We start from the raw sequence: 18,629 nt of genomic DNA, 5'->3' as shown, positions 1-18,629 counted from the left end.
CTCTCAATTTAAATACACCAGAAGCCACTTAAAGATCATTAAGTTGGTTAAAAGCTGTAAGAAAAATGAATGCTTCCTTTTTATTGCATATTTTTGAATATTTCCAATAGTAATGACTAGAAGCTGAAAGTAGCTCACTGGTTGAACATGCTACATAATTTGCTTCTTCTTACAGAGCATGTTTCATCTCCTGACTTCCCAAACTAATTACAATATGAGATTTATATATTAATTTCCAAAAAAAGTAAATACAGCTATGGTGAGCATATATAATTGCCAAGTTACTTGGTCCTAAAGGAGAGGGCCCTAAATATACAAAACATTTTATACCCACTGCTACTCAGGTGCCAGGAATGCTTCAGTCTCTTGACATCCTTAGCTTTCTAGCACACCTCCTCCATAGCTCAGGTTCTTCCTTTCTTCACTAGGAATCTATTTTGCTTTTTAACATGTATTCCCTTTCTAGTTTTGCAATCTCACAATTAATTCACTATAGCTACATATAGCATATGATTTTAGAGGATATGACTGTCTAAAATACTTGTATAAATACATATTTTTCCATGTAGGAGGCTCTTTCTGCTGTTTCAAGTTGAAGTGTCTTGTATGTTTGACCATGGGAGCCTCCTTTTCAAGTCTTCAATGATAAAATGATTGATTCATTTATTCACATACAACTCTTGAATGCCATGTGAAAGATTTAAATGGGTGTTCTGGAAGAATGGACATAATGATTAATTGATGCTTCCTCTCAACTACTCCTTATCTCACGGGGAGGGTACATGTAGAAACAACAAACATACATCCTGACTATTGCAGTCTTGAAAACATTCTCTTGTGTGACTTTATAAAGCCTCCTTGTTCCACTATTCATTTGTAGGCCAACAGTCTCTTGGGAACTGACTTTTTTTCTCCACACTGTATTGTTTTTAATTAAGTACAAAGACTTTTCTAACATATGAGCCACAGATGATTGTACCCACTGCTCTGTTTAACAACCAGTTTCCAGTCTCTCAAGAAATGGTGAGGCAGATTCCCTTTCCTAGAGGAAGAGAAATCCATGGTTTGTTGCCTTTGCCAATAATATAAACATTGGACAACTGACTGGGAAAGCTATTGCCACTGCCATCTTTTACAGGAACCACATTAAAAGAGCCAGGATGTCTCTATTGGTGACCACACCAATTCTTCTCAGGTTGGCACCTCCAGTCATCACGCACAGGTCACCCTCGGTAAATGTGATGAAATCAGTCATCTGGCCAGTCTCCCGATCAATCTGAACGGTGTCATTCTCCTTGAGGTGATCAGGACAGCAAATGGTATGAGCATCACGGGTCATCAGGTAAGGGATTCTCTTCCTGCCCACAGATACCTTTCTCACTTTGCACAACTTGTACTTGTCCTTCTTAGGTATAATTTGATGAACAGCAAAGTGATCCTTGGTATCACAGACCAGACAGAAATTCTATCCAGTCTTGTCAATGCTGATGACATCCACAAAACCAGCGGGGTATGTTATATCAATCAGGATTTTGCCATCAATCTTAATGAACCATTGCATGCAAATTTTCTTAACTTCCCCTCTCAGCATGTACTTAAGCCTGTTCCTTACGGAAATGATGAGAGGGAGACATTCTCTCAGCTTATGGGAACCGATGTATGGACAAGGACCAAAAACATCAGTCAATTTATTCAGCATCCTATGCTTTGGAGCTGCTACTTCCTTAAGATGCAGAAACAGGAGCTATGGCTGACAAAGGGTGACCTATGCATGATGACTGGAGGTGCCAACCTGAGAAGAATTGGTGTGGTCGCCAATAGAGACATCCTGGCTCTTTTAATGTGGTTCCTGTAAAAGATGGCAGTGGCAATAGCTTTTCTAGTCAGTTGTCCAATGTTTATATTATTGGCAAAGGCAACAAACCATGGAGACTTTTGTATTTGCTTTTAGGAACACACATTACTTTAACTCCATATGATTATAAAATTGGCTCAGCTTCATTCACTGAAAAGTCCATCCTTTCCCTCATAGTTTACGGTACCATTTTTGTTTTAAGTCAAACATCCTTAAATGTGTTATGTAGTAATTGTGTAGAGTTTATTCATTTTTAAAGTTAGATTTATGGGGCCAGTGCTGTGGTGTAGTAGGCTAAGCCTCTGCCTGTGGCACCAGCATCTCATATGGATGCCAGTTATGTGTCCTGGCTGTTCCTCTTCCAATCCAGCTCTCTGCTTATGGCCTGGGAAAGCAGTAGAAGATGACCCAAGTCCTTGGCTCCTGTGCCTGTGTGGGAGACCTGGAGAAGGCTTGAGGCTCCAGGCTCCTGGCTTCAGATAGGCCCAGCTCCAACCATTGTGGCCATCTGGGGAGTGAACACAAGCAGATAGAAGGCCTTTCTCTCTGTCTCTCACTCTCTCCATCTGTAACTCTACCACTTGAATAAGTAAATAAATAAATCTTTTTAAAGAGTTAATAGAACATGGAATTAAAAAATGTTTATTTAAAAAATTAGATTTATTACTAGGGTTTTTATGTTTGATGCTGCTTTTGTAAATGTGTCATTTCTTTTTTTTTTTTTTAAGATTTATTTATTTATTTGAAAGAGTTACAGAGAGGCAAGGACAGAGAGATAGAAACAAAGAGAGGTCTTCTATCTGCTGGTTCACTCACCAAATGGTTGCAAGAGCAGCAGTTGGGTCAATTCGAAGCCAGGAGCCAGGAGTCAGGAGCTTCTTCTGCTTCTCCCACGTGGGTGTGGGGTCCCAAGCACTTGGGACATTTTCCACTGCTCTCTCAGGCCATAACAGAGAGCTGGGTTGGAAGTGGAGCAATCGGGACTTGAACCAGCACCTATATGGGATTCTGGCAGTACAGGTGTCAGCTTTACCAGCTATGCCACAGCACCAGCCCTGTGTCATTTCTTATTTTCTACATGTGTGTTGATGATGTTAGGTTAGTTAGGGTTCCCCAGAGAAACAGAACCAATATGAGATATATGTATACATGAGAGCACTTCAGAAAGTTCTGGGAATAGTGTTAAAAGCTAAGTTTAGGAGAGGTTGCAAGATGGCAGAGTAAGAAGGGAGCTTACTGCTCTGGTCTAGGATAGGATAGCTAAAAAAAAGTGGAGAGAGTGCAGTCTCAGGGAAGAGTTAGGAAGAAAACAGCAGAGGAAATTCCATGCTAATTAGAGGGACACAGAGGAAATACATGGAGGGTGTGGACACCAATGGCTCAGGACTTCAACAGCCAAGAGCCTCTGCACTAACACTGGAGAGTGAAGTGAGACCAGACTGCAGCAGCCCAAGCCACTGACGATAAAGCTGCAGGAAGAGCCTAGAGCGAATCCGGCTTGGAGCCCTGTGGGGATAGTATACCTACCAAACTAGAGGGGAAAAAAAGGAGAGACACATTTCTTCCTCACCAATCAGTTTACAATGCTGTCCTGTGACAAGCCAATAGAGTGGGCACCATTTTGAACCTACGCAACAGCTGCGCCAGCTGGTTATCAGTGCCCAGCAATCAGCCAAGTGGAAACTCCTGACTCTGGTAGGAAGAACTAACGGGGCTGAGTGCTTGTGAATGTGGGAGGCTTGTATACCAGAACTGTACAAACAAACAAACAAAAAACAAAATAAACGAGGCTGTGAGGGAGGACTCATAGTGTGGCTGCGACTGGGCAGTCATGGTGGGAGACTCTACATGCTCAGGGCTTCCTGTTTACCTGGTGAGGGATATTGCTGGGGACACTGACCTTACACTGAGGGCTGCACAGATCCTTTGTGTGATCCTTGGGACAGAGAGGATGAATACTACATCCACTGGGGCTAGCACTCAGGCACTGGTCTCCTTTGAGGAGAGGAGCTCAGCTGACAGACTAAATCTACCTTCTGATAAGAAAAAAAAAAGAGAAGATTTACCATGCCAAATCTGGGTGTGTCACCTTAGTCAAAGCCTTCACCCTGAAGAACTAAACAGATCTCCCTAGCCACACCCACCACATTCCTCTAGATATTCACTGAAAGCAGACAATCCACATATCTAAAGAGGAATATTACAAAGATAAAAGCCATTACAGTGGAAAAAGAGATGAAACCAATGAATATCTCCACAAATTTCGAATAAAAAAATGCACCAATTCTGCAGTCTGTGGAAATCATTACTTAGTATATACTAAGTTGATCTTCTGTTTATAAAGATGATTGAAAATGAATTGTGATGAAGAATGGGATGGGAGAGGGAGTGGGAGATGGGAAGGTAGCAGGTGGGAGGGAGGTTATGGAGGGAAAAGATGCTATAATTCAAAAGTTGTACTTTGGAAATTTATATTTATTAAATAAAAGTTAAAAAAAGAAAAAAATGCACCAATTCAAGAAACAAGAATAAGGAAGACAACATGTAGCCCCCAATGGACACAACACTTCAATATTAGATCTACAAAAAATGATGCTGAAATTCATAGGGAAACACAGGAGAACTTGGATAGCTAAAGCAATCTTATACAACAAAAACAAAGCTGGAAGCATTACAATACCAGATTTCAAAACATATTACAGGCAGTTATAATCAAAACAGCCTGGTACTGGTACAGAGACAAGATGGATAGACCAATGGAATAGAATAGAATCACCAAAAATCAATCCAAACATCTACAATGAACTTATATTTGATCAAGGATCCAAAACCAATTCCTGGAGTAAGGACAGTCTATTCAATAAATGGTGCTGGGAAAACTGGATTTCCACGTGCTGACCCATGAAGCAAGACCCCTACCTTACACTTTACACAAAAATCCACTCAACATGGATTAAAGATCTAAATCTACGACCCAACACCATCAAATTATTAGAGAACATTGGAGAAACCCTGCAAGATACACGCACAGACGAGGATTTCTTGGAAAAGACCCCAGAGGCACAGGCAGTCAAAGCCAAAATTAACAACTGGGATTACATCAGATTGAGAAGTTTCTGTTCTGCAAAAGAAACAATCAGGAAAGTGAAGAGGCAACTGACAGAATGGGAAAAATAGTTGCAAATTATGCAACCAATATAGGATTAATAATCAGAATCTACAAAGAGATCAAAAACCTCCACAACAAAAAAACAAGCAACCCACTTAAGAGATGGTCCAAGGACCTCAACAGACATTTTTCAAAAGAGGAAATCCACATGGCCAACAGACACATGAAAGAATGTCCAGGATCACTAGCTGTCAGGGAAATGAAAATCAAAATCACAATGAGGTTTAGCCTAACCCCAGTTAGAATGGCTTTCATACAAAAATCAACAAACAACAGATGCTGGTGAGGATGTAGGGGAAAAGGTACTCTAATCTACTGTTGGTGGGATTGTAGACTGGTAAAGTCACTATGGAGGACAGTGTGGAGATTTCTTAGGAATCTGAATATAGATCTACCATATGGCCCCGCCATCCCACTCCTGGGAATTTACCCAAGGGAAATGAAACCAGTAAATAGAAGAGTTATATGCACCCCCATGTTTATTGCAGCTCAATTCACAACAGTTAAGACATGGGATCAACCTAAATGCCCATCAACAGAATAATGGATCATGAAATTATGGGATAGATGCACTATGGCATAGTACACAGCAGTAAGAAAATATGAAATCCAGACATTTGTAACAAAATAGTTTAATCTGGAAAACATCATACTTAGTGAAATAAACAGTCCCAAAGGGACAAAGACCATCTGTTCTCCCTGATCTGCGAAAACGAATAGAGTACCTAAAACAAAATATCCAGAAGTCAAAATGACACTTCCAGAAAGGATGATTTGAGCGGCCCTTGTCTTGGCTGTTGATGAACAGCATTTTTTGTTCCTCTTCATACTATTTATTGAACTCTTTACTTAACATAGAGTTAATCATATGTGTATAATGTCAATTGAATATGGATCTCAGTAAGAAATTAGAGTGGGAGTAAGAGAGGAAGGAGAAGTTTGTAACTGTAAAGCTGTATAGTTTACATACATTCCTAAGGACTAACTTCTAATGGTACAGTTTAAAAACTTGTCATGAGACCCCAAATCTCTTAAGCTGGGTAATAAAAATGCCCTCTTAATTGTGAAAGTGATCATATTAAGTGTTCAATGTAAACATATAGATAGGATTAAGTGTTAAAGTGACCATATAAATAGGATCAAGTGTGGGGTAATTACAACAGATAAGATTAAAAAGGAGAGATTGTTCCAACATGGGAAGCAGTCCACACAGCAGACTCACAGAATTATAATTGCATTAAGTTAACATTCTGACCTTAGAATCAGCCTTTAAGGCTTCCTGGTCTGGCTGAAAAGCCTATGATAGCATTTTAGGCATGGAAAGCCAAAACACTGTGGCAAAAACATATTCTACATGAAGGATCTCTGTGAGTGAGATCCCAATGGAAAGAAGTGGCCATCAAAGAAGGATGTACTTTTCTCTGAAGGGAGGAGAGAACTTCCACTTTGCTTATGGCCTTGTCTAAATACTGACGGAGTTTGTGGATTCAAAAGGCTTCCATAGCCTAGGCAGCTCATATCAAGAGCCTCGAATGGTCACTGACGTCACACATAAGAGTGTTAATTGTTAAATTAACAACAGAAGTAACTGTGCACTAACTCCCCATGCAGGACCTCTGTCCTCAATGAGTTGTATTGTGAGAGCTAACCATGATACTTGTTCTCAAATAGTTTTGTGTGTGTGTGTGTGTGTGTGTACACTGTTAAAATCTTTACTTAGTACAGAGTTGGTCTTTTTATACAAAGGTAATTGAAAATGAAGCTTGGCTGGCACCGTGGCTCAATAGGCTAATCCTCCACCTGCAGTGCCAGCACACCGGATTCTAGTGCCCGTTGGGGTGCCGGTTCTGTCCCGGTTGCTCCTTTTCCAGTTCAGCTCTCTGCTGTGGCCCGGGAAGGCAGTGGAGGATGGCCCAAGTGCTTGGGCCCTGCACCCACATGGGAGACCAGGAGAAGCACCTGGCTCCTGGCTTCAGATCAGTGCAGTGTACCGGCCACAGTGCGCCGGCCGCAGTGGCCACTGAAGGGTGAACCAATGGTAAAGGAAGACCTTTCTCTGTCTCTCTCTCTCTCTCACTGTCCACTCTGCCTGTCAAAAAAAAAAAAAAAAAAGAAAGAAAGAAAATGAATCTTAATAGAGAATGGAACTGGGATGGGGAGAGGGATGAGGAGGAGGGGTGTGAATGTGAGTGGGAGGGCAAGTATGGTGGGAAGAATAAGCATATTCTTAAAGTTGTACATATGAAATTTCTATTCCTTAAAAAATAAATTATTAAAAAGTTTTTTATTTTGGTGCAAAACATTTTGTAATTCGTGATACAGGGTGCTTTCATACTATACATTTTCCATGATCTTTTCAAATAGTCCTTGTTGGGGCAGGGGGCTGATAAGTGGAGGCTGAGAAATACCACCAAGTGCCTGTGCAAGCTGCAAACTCAGGAACGTCACCGGTGTAATTCAATCTGAGCCTAAAGGCCTGAGACCCAGGAGAGCTGATGGTGTCAAATCCCAGCTTGAGGAAAGGAGGAGAGGAGATTTCTCAATTCAAACAGCGAGGCAAAAAAAAAAAGGGGGGGGGGATGCAAAGTCCTCCTTTCTCTGCCTTTTGTTCTACGCATGCTTTTAGTGGCTTAGTTGTTGCCCACTGACCTTGGGGAGGGCAATATATTTTGCTGAATCCACTGATTCAAAAGCTAATCTCATTTTCCTAGACATAATCAGAAATAATATTTAACAAAGTATCTGAGTACTTCATGGTCCACTCAAGTTGAGACATCAAATTAACCATTACATATGTAAAAAATATATTGGAGAGACACTATTTATCTTGTATCTAGTGTCCTTATTAAATGTAGTTATTAATTCCAACAGAATGCAAGTGGTTAGGAGCCAGGCCAATGAGGAAGGCAAAATACATGCCAGAATGGAGTTACTTGAGGGATCTGATAGCAAAATACATGGTAACCATCATGGAACGTGAAAGCAAGGCCAGAAGCAAGAATTAGTCTGGAGTCCTAGACTCCTTAAAACAAAACAAGACACAACAAAAATAAAAACAAAAAACCAGATTAGATGAATTGGAACAAATCCTTAAACAGAACAGTTTGGGACTGGATAATTTCATTTAGTAAAATTAAGACCTGACCGATCCATTTAAGAAAGGGTGGAATTGGGAATCTTTTGCAGAATTAGGATTTGCAGATGTGTTTTTGTGGAAGTCAAACAGAATAATGAGCTCACAGAAGATGTTATTCCCATCGTCTTGAATCACATTTGCATCTCCTATGGTGTAACTAACCCTTACTTATCCTATGCCTTGGACAACATATCTATCTAATAACTTAGTTTACAGTGATAAAAGAAGTCATAATTTATTCATGCTTTCTTTTGCATTAGATACCTTAAATGAATATTTATATACATTACTCCTTCAAATAAGCTCAAATGCCTTCATAATAGATGTCATTATTTTTAATTTTACAAATATAAATATAGGATATTCACAGGAGAGCTTTGGTTAGAAGAAAGGAAATTGGCCGGCGCCGCAGCTCACTAGGCTAATCCTCCGCCTGCGGTGCTGGCACTCCAGGTTCTAGTCCAGGTTGGGACACCAATTCTGTCCCGGTTGCTTCTCTTCTAGTCCAGCTCTCTGCTGTGGCCCGGGAAGACAGTGCAGGATGGCCCAAGAGCTTGGGCCCTGCACCCACATGGGAGACCAGGAGGAAGCACCTGGCTCCTGGCTTCGGATCGGCGCAGCATGCCGGCGGTAGCGTCCATTTGGGGGTGAACCAACTGAAGGAAGACCTTTCTTTCTGTCTCTCTCTCTCACTGCCCATCAAAAAAAAAAAAAAAAAGATGAAGAAGAAGAAGAAGAAGAAGAAGAAGAAGAAGAAGAAGAAGAAGAAGAAGAAGGGAAATCATATGATCGTAATAATGAACATGAATCACAGCTACTATGCTCCAGACGCCACCCCAAAATCTTTACATTCAACACGTAATTTTACTTTTATAGGAACACATAAAGATTTGAGGACGAGATACTTGGTAAAACAGTACAACCAGACAGTTGGTCCTATCAAGGGATCCTGGACAATCTAGGTTTAGAGTTCAAGTTCCGCTGATATATTATAATAATACAAGAACTATAAAAATAAGTCCCATTAAAACATTTAGAATGATAACATGAGGACAGAAATAAAATTATTATCCTTTTCTTTAGATATCCAGTTTTAAATGTGGATGACAAAAGCAAAGCAAAGAGGAATTTGAAAGAAAAATAAATAGAAACATCTTGGAAGTGAGCCACAAGAATGAGATGATTTTACAGGAACATAAAGCGAGTATCACAGCTATGTTTTAACATGGTATTTTCACCAGCATTTGGTCAGACATCTATATAAGGATAATGTCAAATAGCAGCTACAGAATCACTCATTTTTACAAGGTGACTACTGTATGTAAGCACTTCTGCTGGATCTATGATTTACACATCTTTCAATCACAGATAAATACAGAACACTTCTCAATGTAGCCAAGAACAGTCTACCAACTTGGCACCCTGCCAAAGCACACTCAGCTTCCATACTTTGTCTGCTGCCACATTGCTGCCCGCCCATAGAGAATATGAAGGCTTTGTGGCCTTTGGGTTCTCCTAGTGGAAAATTTCTATAGACTAAGCAGAGAGTCAGTACAAAGCAGACAATTTGCAAATGGACACCATTCCAGGCCAAAGGCCCTGTGGATTATAAAGAGAAGCAGACTCCTACAGTGTGAGTCTGGTACTTTCATACTATAAATGGAAATCGTTTTCAAAACCTAAATGGGTTATAATGACTGAACATCAATACTATTTGTCTTTATCCTTGATGAAAAAGAAAATGGTAAAAGGAAATGATTTCCAACTAGCCAAACAATGATTTAAAAGAGCTCTGGGCACCATCAAAGTGTAGCACAAAATGAACACTATAATTTAATTGCTGAGAATGGAAACGTCCACTGAAGCTTTTGTAAGAATATGTGTGTATCTGTGTGTAATTTTTTCTTTACGGTTAAAGAAGACAAAACCTTCCTCTTACACAATGTGAATTTGTTTAAGAGATCATCTAAAAATGGTCAATATTATTATTTTATAAGCTAGGTTTCAGGGAAAGTTTATATGTTAGTAGTCTGAATTTGTTCTGATTAACAGATGAAAGATTCAAAATTACCCACATGTAATTGGTTCAGTGATGGCTTATAAACAAGAAATATAATTCCACTTGTCTTTGTAGGCAGAAGAGGCCTTCAAGTGCTACTAGAGTTCCTAAAGGAGCTAGAAATGCACTCATTCTATGATTTTTAGAAGTTATTCTTACTTAAAATTATACAATTTTAGGCTAATATGATTTTCCCTCTAAAACTGTCACTGGTAAGGTGGTTACATTCAATTAGGTTAATGAAATACAGTATACATAAAACATGACATAGCTTTAGGAAAGAAATTTGAATGTAATTTTTGTGGTTTATTACAATCCATGTGATGAATATAGTATTAATTTAATTTTAGATGATTTATTTAGATAACTTGAATGCACAGTGGGTTTTTTAATTTTTCTCCTTTTCTATTTATTGTTAAAACCATGAGCATACAAGATAGGTTCCTGCACCAGTCTGCTCAGAATAGGATAGACTGTGGTAACAACAATCCTGAGATCTTGCTGGCTTTCATCCACAAAGGTTTCTTACTTATTCACAAGTCTTGCCCACCACGAGTTGACTGGAGACCCTGGTTCACATGTCCTTACTTTAGGACACTGGCTGATAGAGCAGATCCTGCCATTGGCCCCTGGGTGGCAGTACTGGAAATGGGAGAAAAGTTTGGTCTGGGAGTAATAGTTCTAGGACCTAGAGCAAGGGATTGCAAAGACATGGCTCAGCTAACAGCAGTGGAGAGGGGACAATGGGCATGGCTAATCATTGTGACATTCAGACACAATGCATGAGTCCAAGAGCATATAAGACATAGATCTCTGGGTGGGCGGGGACTTGTGGCATTGTCTCTGAGCACAGCAAAACTGCAGCTCCTCTAGCAGTGGTAGCCATCAGCATACAGTATGGTTTCAACTTCCTTAAGAACCTGGGATCGTCTATCATCCTTCCAAAGGCTTCAGCATTTTCTATCAGTCTGTCCATATCCAGGGATCAGATGATCTTATGGGAGACTCTTGATTGAGTCCCTGCCACTTATGAAAGCACGCCCATCTCCTGATTTCCCCAAGCCCTAGCACAGGAAACCACTGCAAAAGCTCCCCAAGCATGTATGTTTTGTCTTCATTCGACATACCTTTTCATTATCCATCTCAAGAACCCTCAATGACCTAAGTAAGTCTGCTCTGCTCATTTTGGTTATCAGCACTTTAGGTACTAAATATAGAAAGCACCCCAAAATGGAACCAGTATTATTATATAAGTTGATAAAGGATGACAGAGATAAAAATAATTGTCAAATATTACAAAAACTGAGAATTAGGCTAAACTTAGGTCTAGTGCTAACTTCGCTAAAGCATGGTGGTTTGAATAGTCTTGGTTGAAATTTCCACATACAAAACCATCCCAGATATTGTTTTAAAAACAGTATATGAGGTATCCTTTACTATCAGGGGCAGGGAAAATCCAGCCCAGAGGCTGTATAAGGCCCATAAAATCATTTGGTCTGGCCCTGCCAAAATAACTACAGGCAGAACTCATAATTCAATAAATCTATGGCAGGTGAATTTTTAAGCTGATAATGTTATATGGCCCATAAATGATGTTATAAATATTCAAATGACACTTGGCAGGAAGAAGGTTCCCCACCTCTGCTACAGCTGCATACGTCCTTCTCTTCAGCTCTCATTCTGGATTTTTTTTTCTGCTTTCTTTCCCTTCTCTTCCTTTCCAACATCTTCCTTCCCTCTCTGTGGTTTTCTTCTTTCCTTCCTTCGTTTCCACAGTTCTGACCCTGGTACTGAAGGAGATAAACCTTGGACTGTTTTTTTTTTTTTTTTTTTTTTAAATCATGTTTAACAGTGATTGAAGGCACCACTTGACATGTCTCTCGGATGATTTTACTTTTTCCTCTAAATGCTTCTGTTCTATTATTTCTTATTCTGTATTGATAAAATTTAAGAATTCACAAATGGTAGTTCTTTTGGGCTGAGTTGTTATGCATTTATTAGATGAAATATTCTTTCTTTTTGTAACTTTTATTTAATGAATATAAATTTCCAAAGTACAGCTTATGGATTACAATGGATTTCCCCCCATAACGTCCCTCCCACCCGCAACCCTCCCCTTTCCCGCTCCCTCTTCCCTTCCATTCACATCAAGATCAATTTTCAATTCTCTTTAAATATATAGAATATTCTTTCACTTTAAAAAAACTGGTGCCTATTTTTTGAAAAAAAAAAAAAGACATTTTTTCATATCTGGATAGGGACCAAGGCATAAATTTTAATTATTATACTTTTAAAAATCTGGCTAAATAGAAATGAATGTACAGAAGTATCTACAGAAGTGTCTCAAGTTGTGGAAAAACCTCTACGACAAAGAAAGAGCTCTCACTTCCAGTGCACGTAAGACACTACTGTAACATACCTGAGTGAAGCTCATTATCACTACTAGGCTATGTCCTTCAGAATCTTAAAAACTCATCTCGCCAGCTTATTACTGTGTTTAGAATCATTTAGACACCATTAAAGAATAAATGTGCTTCTGCTTTTAGGACAAAGGTAATCAGCCTGATCTGTTGCTGGATTTTACAAGACCATTAGCTAATATAGAGCACAAATGGTATAATCAAGTTCAAAGTTCAGTGTACATGGCTATTGGTGAATCTTGATCCACCAAAAGGTATTTTTGTTTTTTTTTTTTGTTTTTTTAAAGATTTATTTTATTTATTTCAAATACAGAGTTATAGAGAGAGGTAGAGACAGAGAAAGAGGTCTTCCATCCACTGGTTCACTCCCCAGATGGCTGCAACGGCCAGGGCTGCGCCAATCCGAAGCCAGGAGCCAGGAGCTTCTTCTGTGTCTCCCACGTGGGTGCAGGGGCTCAAGGACTTGGGCCATCTTCCACTGCCATCTCAGGCCATAGCAGAGAGCTGGATCGGAAGTGGGGCAGCCGGCACTAGAACTGGTGCCCATAAGGGATGCCGGCGCTTCAGGTCAGGGCTTTAACCTGCTGCGCCACAGCACCGGCCCCATGATATTTTTATTTTGAGCAATGATTGGAACATAATTGAGCAGAATAAAATTAAATGGATGTAAAATTCACTGAGTTACAAGGTCTTTGGAGAACATTTCATGGAAAGCTGCCTACTCCCAAAATGGCAAACTCAGGTCTGTACTTTTGAGCCTTAACAAAAATGGTCACTTTATGGAAATAAAGTTACTCTATAGATTAACTCACTTACTTACTCTACAAACATTAAGGCACAAGTTTAGTGGCTTAAAACAATGCAAATTCCTTCTCTCGTATGCTACTACATGAGCAGGCTGACACAAGTCATGGTAAGTTAAAATCAAGGGGTTAGTAGTGATGTATTCCTTTCTGAAGGCTCCTTGGAAGAATTTGTCTCCTTGCCTTTTCCAACTTCTAGAGACCGCATATGTTTCTTTGCTTCTAAGTTCTTTCTTTGTCCATATTCAGAGCCAGAAACATTATATCTTTCTCTAATTCTTGGTTTATGTTCATGGCTTTCCCTCTGACCAAAGATTAAATATATCCTCACTTTTAAGATTCACATGATTAGGTGGGACTACTTGTTAATAGGCTGGGGTGGTCTTCTTTTTTTCTTTTCTTTTTTTTTTAAAGATTTATTTATTTATTTATTTGAAAGGCAGAGTTACAGAGAGGCAGAAGCAGAGAGAGAGAGAGAAAGACAGAGAGGTCTTCCATCTGCTGGTTCACTCCCCAGATGGTTGCAATGGCTGGAGTTGTGCCAGTCCAAAACTAGGAGCCTGGAGCTCCTTCCAGGTTTCCCATGAGGGTGCAGGGGCCCAAGAACTTGGGCCATCTTCTACTGCTTTCCCAGACCATACCAGAGAGCTGGATCGGAAGTGGAGCAGCTGGGACTCGAACCGGCATCCACATGGGATGTCGGCACTAGAGGAGGAGGCTTTAACTGCTATGCCACAGCACCAGCCCCTGGGATGGTCTTCTGCTCTCAAAGTTCATGCCCTTAATCACATCTGCAAACTCCTTTTTATCATATAAGGTAAATCTATACAGGTTTCAGGGATGAGGATGTGAGGACAATTTTGGGGACTATCACTGCCTAGTCCACCTCTATCATCTGTCATGCCAGTTGTGAAAAGCACACTAGACACACTAGGCATTTAAAGTAATCAAACAAATTTCCTACTTCATCAAGTTTTTAGCATTCAAAGGTGAATGATAGGCCAGGGTCTTCATATATCTGTGAGGAATGCATAGCACCTATTTAGGTAACATACTCATCCATGGGCCAGGTTAAATTGAACAGCATGAATAAAAACCATGGTTGGTAAGTAGACACAGTTGGGGTCCAATTCTGGGTCTACTACACTGAGAGATTTGAGATCTACCTACACTTGCTAAGCTGTTGTTTCTTTTTCTATAAAATGGAGCATAATAATATCCATAGCACGGTGCAAAGGCGTTATTAGGGATTGAATGACATCATGGATGCAAAGCCCACAGTGCTTAGGCACAGAGTTGGTGCTCAAGAAGTATCGCTACTTGCACTAAATAAGGGGTGTCTTAATTTGGAAACACAACTCCAAGGCCAAACAAGAGGGCCATTTCCAGTTGGTGTTATTTAGAGGCATAAGGAAAATTTTCCTGGCTCTAATTTATCCTTTATCGCATTTCTGAAAACTTAAGAACTGCAAATAAATTCTTTTGGCTTACGGTATTTGTTTCCCAACTGTTCTCATTAAATATATAGCAGTTATCAAAAGGAGGAAAAAGCATGAAGCTGTTACAAGTAATTGCCACTGTAACATAAGTTGCTTTGTCAAAGGCAACCTGACTGCGTAAAAATCAGGAGTCATTTTCATGTTTGTTTTGAATGAAATGGAAAAGAGAAAATATGTTTCTGCTGTAGTGCAGTTCCCAAGTAGGGCAGAGCTGACCAAGGTGACAAATGTGGCAGCGTTTGGTCTTCTTTTTGTGTGGGAAGGGAACCTAAAGGAGGATGAAGTGATAAGAAGAACATGTAGAGGGATCTGTGTTTACATTTCACTGCTGCACATACGTATTCAAGCATAGCCCTGCTGGCTTAACTCATTAGACATCATCTATTTAGGGGACACCAGAGGATGCAGAAAGATAATTTTAATTCTATTGCAAATATGGGCACAAACTAATAGTTTCATTCAAGAATAATACTTCTGCTGTGGGAATATTGGATTTGAAAGTATCATCCATATGGGACTTGGAACCAGACAGATTTCTGAAACCATGCCAGACTCAGGCACTGACTTCTCCGGCTATGAAATAGAAGCTAAGTGAACAGAGGAACAGACCCAAGCCAGCAGGGTCCTGGGAGAGGGGACACTTGGGAGTCAGGTGATACCACAAGTAAATCAGTGAATCCAGAAGACTCAATTAAAACCTAGAGCTTAGTTCTGAGTATGGGACAGGCAGGTTTCCTATATCATGACAAAGACAAACTTCAGACATTAGAGTGTCATTTCAGTTAGGAAAGAGAATGTTATGCTAAAATTCAAAGATCAAGACCCCTGATTCGTATATTATTGGAAGATACATGTCACAGGGGAAGACAGTAAGTAGTGGCAACATAAAAGCTACTGGTTATAGTAAGAGTGCAGAAAAATCAATGGTCTCCCATTAACCAGTTACAGCAATGGTTTTGGTAAACTCAGACACTGAAGGTTGGGATATAGACCATTATATACATTGAAGAGTAAGTGCTAAGACCAGGTCCCATTGAGAGAAATTATTTTGTGGCCAGAGGTTAAAGTAACAAAAGGGCAGTATGAAAGAAGCCAAATATGCGACTATAGGTTAATACCCCTAGGTTCCTAGCACTTCAGCAGCAATATGGACACACCTCATAGGTGTGTGATGAAGTTAAAATGAGGCACTGGCTGCAAAGCAGTTGGTGTGGTGGCTGACACAGGGTAAAGCAATACAACTTAGGAAGTATCATTTATTTTAATAATACTGAGCCACGGAGCTACCTCTCTGCTTCCTCTAGAGACTGATATCTGGAGTTGCCTAATGTTGATATTCAGATATTTCACAGTTGAGAAAAATATAGTGGGGATTTTATAATCCCCTCTTTACCTTATTGATTTTTTTCAACTTTTATTTAATAAATATAAATTTCCAAAGCACAACTTCTGGATTATAGCAGCTTCTCCCCCCATATCCTCCCTCTCACCCACAGCCATCCCATCTCCCACTCCCTCTCCCATCCCATTCTTCATCAAGATTCATTTTTTTTTTCTTTTTGGACAGGCAGAGTGGACAGTGAGAGAGAGAGACAGAGAGAGGGTCTTCCTTTACCATAGGTTCACCTTCCAATGGCCGCTGCGGCTGGCGCACCGCGCAGATCCGGAGCCAGGAGCCAGGTGCTTCTCCTGGTCTCCCATGTGGATGCAGGGCCCAAGGACTTGGGCCATCCTCCACTTCACTCCCGGGCCATAGCAGAGAGCTGGACTGGAAGAGGGGCAACCAGGACAGAATCTGGCGCCCCGACCGGGACTAGAACCCGGTGTGCTGGCGCCGCAGGCAGAGGATTAGCCTATTGAGCCATGGTGCCGGCCAAGATTCATTTTCAATTATCTTTATATACAGAAGATCAACTTAGTACATACTAACTGCACCCACACAGACACACAAAGTATAAAGTACTGTTTGAGTAGTAGTTTTACTGTTAATTCACATAGTACAACACACTAAGGACAGAGATGCTACACGGGGAGTTAGTACAGAGTGACTCCTGTTGTTAACAATTGACACTCTTATTTATGATGTCAGTGATCACCTGGCTCTTGTCATGAGCTGCCAAGGCTATGGAAGCCTTTTGAGTTCGCCAACTTTGATCTTATTTAGACAAGGCCATAGTCAAAGTGGAAGTTCTCTCCTCCCCTCAGAGAAAGGTACCTCCTTCTTTGATGGCCCGTTCTTTCCACTGGGATCTCAGTCACAGAGATCTTTCATTTAGGTTATTACCTTATTGATTTTCTCTTACAGGGGATTAAAGTTTCAGTTAGGGTATGATCAACTCGCATGAGTTGTATTTTCCTCCAAATACTATCACAGAGAAGCCTCATCTTCCTTCTCCTTCATGAAATTAGCACCAATTAGCATAATAACTGCAACCATTCATTCCTTGAAGCACTTGAGGATCACACACATACTAGATATTAGATAGATAGATGCATACTGGATGCAAGGCTGAACACAAACTGAAATTCGCCCTAAAGGAATTTGCAATCTACAATTATCTAAACAAGAAATGATAATCACTAAAGGTCTTCAGCACCTACTCCAGATAGTTTAATAAATGTAGTCAAGATAGCCAGTTTGTTTTCTTCCTAATGTTTTCATGGAGTACATTTTAATGATAGCATTTTTTAAAGATTTATTTATTCGAAAGGCAGAGTTACAGAGAGAGAAGGAGATGGAGAGAGACACAGAGAGAGAGAGAGAGAGAGAGAGTCTTCTATTTTCTGGTTCACTCCCCAAATTGCCGCAATAGCCAGAGCTGCGCAGATCCGAAGCCAGGGGCCAGGAGCTTCTTGCGGGTCTCCCAGGCCAGTGCAGGGACTCAAAGACTTGGACCACTTTCTACTGCTTTCCCAGGCCACAGGAGAGAGTTGGAGCAGAAGTGGAGCAGCCAGAACTTGAACCGGCACCTGTATGGTATGCCAGCACTGGAGGCGGTGGCTTTACCCACTACGTCACAGCACCAACCCCACTGACAACATTTTATACTAGCATGTTGTTTCTGCCAAGAATAGTTAACAATTCAAATTCTATATGTTCATCTATATTTTGGTCATTTTATATCATTACTATTAAAGTTACAGACTTAAGTGGAAAAAGAAAAAAAACTATGAATGGCAAATCAGACATGGAAATCAAATTGCTTAGTACATAAACATATTCCATTTTCAAATGCCCAAGAATATAAATTAAATAGATCCAATAGTGCCATTTTAGGGGCTGCCTGCTCTGTGTTTATGATGAACTCTCTTGAAACAATAGAGAACTTTCAGCTTTCATTCAAATATTCCTTAAGGAGATTCAAATACTCCTTAAGGTACTTCTTAAGGAGAAGACTTTCAGAGACTTCATAAGAAATAAATACAAAAGAAATTTATGTCAGAACTATTATCATGTCTAGGTAAATTTCACATCTTGAAGAGTTTAAATTAGAGTTGTGATTTTTCAAATGTGTTAAAGTGTAGGCTATTAGGAATTCTCTATTCAAGAGAAGTTCAGCAGTTTTTATTACCAGGCATGTAATATATTCATCTAAATATCAAGTAAATTCAACCCAGCAAATCCAGCCCCATGTAGATAATTGACCTCCATAAATCTATTAATAAGTGAATACATATTGAGAACTTA

The 18,629-nt window shown here is 40.0% G+C and overlaps 1 pseudogene; it reads right to left on the bottom strand.

The window, feature by feature from the left end:
* Positions 1–951: 951 nt before the first annotated feature.
* LOC127486865 (small ribosomal subunit protein eS4, X isoform-like) lies at positions 952–1,726 on the bottom strand (annotated as a pseudogene).
* Positions 1,727–18,629: the final 16,903 nt, after the last annotated feature.

Source organism: Oryctolagus cuniculus, chromosome 9, assembly GCF_051225735.1.
Source record: "Oryctolagus cuniculus isolate XC-2025 breed Fujian yellow rabbit chromosome 9, ASM5122573v1, whole genome shotgun sequence".
Taxonomy (NCBI): domain Eukaryota; kingdom Metazoa; phylum Chordata; class Mammalia; order Lagomorpha; family Leporidae; genus Oryctolagus; species Oryctolagus cuniculus.
The sequence above is the reverse complement of the archived record's forward strand: the minus strand, read 5'-3'. Positions and strand labels throughout refer to the sequence as shown.